This window comes from Oratosquilla oratoria, chromosome 33 (genome assembly GCF_046742065.1).
Source record: "Oratosquilla oratoria isolate Oo_2021 chromosome 33, ASM4674206v1, whole genome shotgun sequence".
NCBI classification, from domain to species: Eukaryota; Metazoa; Arthropoda; class Malacostraca; order Stomatopoda; family Squillidae; genus Oratosquilla; species Oratosquilla oratoria.
In genome coordinates, this window is record NC_134809.1 from 30,287,598 (window position 1) to 30,292,895 (window position 5,298).

Below are 5,298 nucleotides of genomic sequence, written 5' to 3' on the forward strand. Positions count from 1 at the left end.
AACTTCGACTCATATTTAAAATGAACTCCGATAATAAAGAAGGTATATATGGAAATGATTCAGTCACAGAGAGAGACAAGGAATTCCTGGAGACAATGGATATTGTAAACAAGAGCACGTTGACAAGTCCCCTTAAGCCTCCAGGGGGTTCCCGACACGATAGGATCTGATAACGTTCGTTTCCGTTACATGCGAATTAAAAATAGAATTACCGTTAGTCAGAGAATGTGCCCCTGTTTTCAAACATTTCGTCAGGTTTTGTCATGGTATTGAAAGAATAGAATTTTAGAAGTTTAGAATATGAATTCAGTCCATATCTTCCCGGCTTGTTAGTGGGGCGGATAGTGGAAAAACCATGCATTTGATGATACAAGCACCAAAATTGCCTTGATGACTCTATAAGGTATACTAAACAGATCTGTCAGACTAGCCACCTAAAAATCCAAGATGGCGGCCATTTTTCAAGATGGCTGCCATCAGGAGCTCGCGATGACGATATTCCTCATAAATTGGTATCTATTCAACCGATTTTAGTGATCTTGGTATCAAGTGGTATGTTTTTGGGCATGCTGAATTCACTTATGACACTCTTGAAAGCATTTTAGCACCACTTACATGACTATTAATAAAATAAACAAAAAATTATATCAAAACACATTTATTAACGACATATTACATACTAAATTAATGGACTGAATGATTATAGAGTCTAAACCAAAAACAATAATGCACAAATTATTCAGAATCTTCTGTCAAATGTTCGAGAATTGACCTCGGTTCACTACAACATTACTGGTCACAAACATAGCTGCACAGAGTGGTACAAGAAAGTTCGGCGCGGAAACATTTGCACCTCTTGAGGCAGTCTTTCTTGCAACAGCATTTGGTTAATTCCTGGCAGCATGCAGCTATTGATGGAAGGGTTGTCCAATGTATTTTCCACGCCTCTTCACTTTGAAACCAACCCCAGTCAGTAGGGATGCTGGTTTCTGGATTTGAGGCAGTCGCCTGACCCCATATGACTCCACCCTGGTAGGCCGCACGCTTAGCGTGCTCCCTCAAGGCAGCTCTGGTTGGTGGAATCGCATCGTAAGTCCTCTGTTTGCGGGCAAAGAGATCCAGCCTCGCCTCGTTGACACAGCTAGCTGCACTGGATCGGTCGTACATTAGGACAACAAATTTCTCCAGGTCATCATCTGAAACTTCTTGCGGACAGTTGCTGAGTTTCTTGAAGGTTTCGGTAACATCCTCACATACATTCCATGTCTGCCATGCAGATTTTTTCCCTTTGCCACAGAAACTAGAGACTACATCACATCCCATGAAAGCATGGAAGAACTTGATACCCCCGACCTTCTCCACGAATGTTCTCTGGGTACTTGCATTTTGGTCATGATGTTTTGTGGTGATGGATGCGTCCTTCAGACATGACATTGTCTCATAGCCAGCAACTAGACGACTCACTTCTGGTCCAGCTACCATCCATCTCCTCAGTGCCCCAGGATCCTCTGTCAGTCCAACAGCTCCACCATTACCTTTGATGACTGCATTGTTTTGTTCATGAGCTTGATCTATCGCCAGGGCAGAAAATTCTCGCTTCGACTTGTGAATGACGAAGTTTCCTTTGTGAAACTCCCTGGCGACATCTGGGTGTTACTGATTAAGGGACATCATATCCTGCCAATGAATTATGAGTCATATGGCATAGTTCATGTTGTTGTTTGCGAAGAATTTCGGAATCAGCTCTGTCAGGGCTTCTCGGTAGAGTTGGAAGTCTCCTTCCCTAAACGAACGGATCAGGAGGAATATGGTGAGCTCCATATCTAGCACCATATTCCAAAACTGGAACTGTGGACTGACACTCCTCTGCCTCTGGTGCCAGTCTTCAAAGGACATAGGAGAGTTGCCTGACATCCCGAAGTCAGAACAATAGTCACGGTGAGCTTCCTTCATCGGTTTGTACAGGCTGCATGCTGTGATCTGATGGGCAAGTCTTGTCCTCGTGACACTTGACAGTCAGGAACGACTCTGCTGTACCGGATGACGCCACCCACGCTTTAGCAATAGTACTGGTCCACCCACTGCCTTCTAGGAGGGTTTCTAAAGACCTCAGTGCAGCCATCTCTATGTGTAGTCCCCCAAACATGATGACGAACTTATTCTCTCCATACTCTTCTGGCCACTGCCACTGGATTTGCTTAGCAAGAGCAAAGAGTGGCTGGTCAGCAGCTATAACTGGGGTTTGTCCTGGGTTTAGAAAAGACACTGTGTCTCGAATCTTATCCATACAGTGCTTGATGGTGGCAACTGAGTGGGCCTGCTCACGAATCAAAGGCATCAGTGAGGTAATGCTCACTTCGAATGGCTTGCTCCTGCTCTGTGCTGCATGATGGGCTGCCCACGACAAGTTTATCCCATCACCAATGGTCTCAGATAGCGATATCTCTTCAAACCATGTGTACTCTTCCTTCATATGTGACTTGATCAACTCGGGCTTTGGAATCATATGGCTTCTAGCTGTAGGAGGATTGGGATTCTTTGTGATGTAAGCTGGTCGAACGCTTGTGTAATTCTCAGGAAACTCTGGGACTCTCTTCACCCTAATATCTAGATTGAGTTTCAGTGGTTTGCGTTGTTCGCCAGGAAATTTAGAGCTTAGGTGCTGAAAGAGGGTATACTAAACATTTATGACAATTATTAATTTAGTATGTGATATGTCATTAATAAAATGTGTTTTGATGTCATTTTTTATTTTATTTATAGTCATGTAAGTGGTACTAAAGTGCTTTCTAGAGTGTCATAAATGAATTCAGCATGCCCAAAAACATACCATTTGACACCAAGATCACTAAAATCGGTTGAATAGATACCAATTTATGAGGGAATATCGTCATCGCGAGCTCCTGATGGTGGCCATCTTGAAAAATGGCCGCCATCTTGGATTTTTAGGTGGCTAGTCTGACAGATCTCTTTAGTATACCCTATGGAGTCATCACGCCAATTTTGGTGATTGTATCGCCATTTGCACAGTTATGTTGCATTTTTTGCATTTATTTGCCCAGTAATGTATTGTTTTTTCTTTTCACCAATACATCGCGAAACGATAATGCAGACTGGCATTTGTTAACTACATTTCATGATATTTTCACGCGAACTATTGGATATTATTATTATTATCGATTCGGGTGTAGCAATGGTAATAAACTGGATAGAAAGGACTGTATTCCAGAAATGTGACCTTCGTGTTTGGGCAGTTGGGCTATCATCACCTCTCCTTCCGGTTTGCAATGCCTTTCACCAATTCACCTACGCCACGGTGTTCTTTTCCCCTCCTACACGCGCCACGGTAGAAAAGACTTCCTTGTGGCAAATGTCAGACAATTTTGTTCAGCTGAATGGCTGACATCGTCCTGAACAAAATCTCGGTCGATCAAGAACCCATTTGCAGCGAGGACTGTCCCTAAAATATTTTCATAAAATCATTTGAAGTTTGGCACAACAAAATCTACGCAGTGCATCGCGGTCTTCCTCAAGTGGGTCACATGATAGCTTTGACCATGTCACACTTTATTTTGCTTTATCATTCTTTTCTGTACAACACAAGAACTAAGAGTTTGTGACAGTGCACATGATATACAACATACAAACAGTGAAACTCTTAATGTTAACCTGTTACTCTCTTATATTACAATTCATTGCAAACTAGGGTTGATGATGCAAGGCCTAATGAGTACTTACTTGGTGTCCTAGGGAAAGGGAAGAAGAAGGGACAGAAATAAGTCTCATGTCAAGTCTTTCTTTGGATGGACTTGAAATTTTCGTTATTGTTTTAATCGTGTTTGTTACTGACAAAATGTCATGTGGTCTGTGAAGGAGTTATTTTCTGCTCTCATGTCTAACTAAAGAGGAGTATAAGTTAGCGTCTTGTTCTACAAGTATCAGGCTAACAAAATCAAAAGAGAAAAGCACATAAAGGAAAACGATAGTTTTGCACAATGCACCCAATAAAAATTGGCCCTACTCTTGTCAACAGGTTGATGTACATTATGAATGTGCTTGTGAAAAAAGCTTAAGATATGACACCATTGAAAATCGTTTTTCTCTCTAGAAGAAAGTTTTTCGTTTTTTTTTTCTATTCCTTTGTAGGCCTTGCATGACCCCCCTACTGAAACACGAACTTGTATCTAATTTACTGAAGATCGGCTATTTTCACAAAAATATGCTGTTATCACGCTTTGAATATTGTTTCAATAACTATTTAGCTGTTGCCCGGCTCTCACCAATTTGGCCAAAAACCCAGGCTCATCCCGTTGGCAACAGCAAAATGGTTATTGATATAACATCACTATATACTAGTAGTTTGTATATTTTTTGTTTTGCTCCTCAGGTCTTAAAGTATCATACAAACTCTTACTATCACCCTAAAATAGAAAATATATAAATCAAGGATACATACAAATACGAATTGTAAAATCTTTGGTCGATCTAGTAATATAAATCTCATGTAAACAATTCGATGATAAACTATATATAAGCAAGTAAAAGAAATGACTCACAAAACTAATTAGACAGCAGGGCTATATAATGTAAGGGTTTAGCTCCCATCTTTAATATGGTAACACCTTTTTGGTGGAATTCACTCGCCTTCCAATAGCCAGAATCTGTAAAGAATGTCATCATATCAAAGATGTCAACAAAGGTAAACTTCTAGCTACAAACACTCCCTCAGCTGAACAAAGCTGCCTGGGGTTACCCAGAACAGAAATCAGCTGGATGCTACCGTATCAAAGGCCTTCACTATATATTCAAGGATATAAATGGTCCTCGCAAACCAAAGTTTTTACGTCTAAGTCCAGTTGTTTTGAAAGCGCGAGAAGTACAAAATTTGCACTTGTATCTTTTTCTAATTTTGGTTACGCCATCTTTGATAAAAGATGTCGTAGCATGGGCACATAACGGTTAATCACTCGTCTATCTTCTCTTTGGCGTTTAGCGTCTCTCTTGTCGTCTCCTCTCACTCGTCCTACCAGAACTCAAACATAGCGTACAGAGTACGCTTCAATATTGTTCCACTCTACCTTCTTATTCTCTCCTTCATCTCTGACAGGTCCTTCTCCGCTTCCCACAAACTTCCTTCTGCTCTTCTTCCTCCATAAAAGTCCCCGACCCTTTACATCAAACGACCCTCCTACCAAGCTTACAACAACAGAAACTTTTCTCTCCTCTAAAACTCAACCTTGAGGATCTTGTCACTGTGGCCTCTTCTTCGCCTTGCATTGGGACTTGGATCCAGCCTTC

At 41.3% G+C, this 5,298-nt stretch overlaps 1 protein-coding gene across 2 annotated transcripts in view; it reads right to left on the reverse strand.

Moving 5' to 3' along the window:
• Positions 1-5,297: 5,297 nt before the first annotated feature.
• The window catches only part of LOC143017826 (caveolin-3-like), a 237,078-nt gene continuing 237,077 nt past the window's right edge, over position 5,298 (reverse strand). For both annotated transcript variants that reach the window (XM_076172753.1, XM_076172752.1), the window contains one exon: position 5,298. This exon is cut by the window's right edge and continues 201 nt beyond it. The gene's annotated coding sequence lies outside the window, so the exon portion shown is untranslated.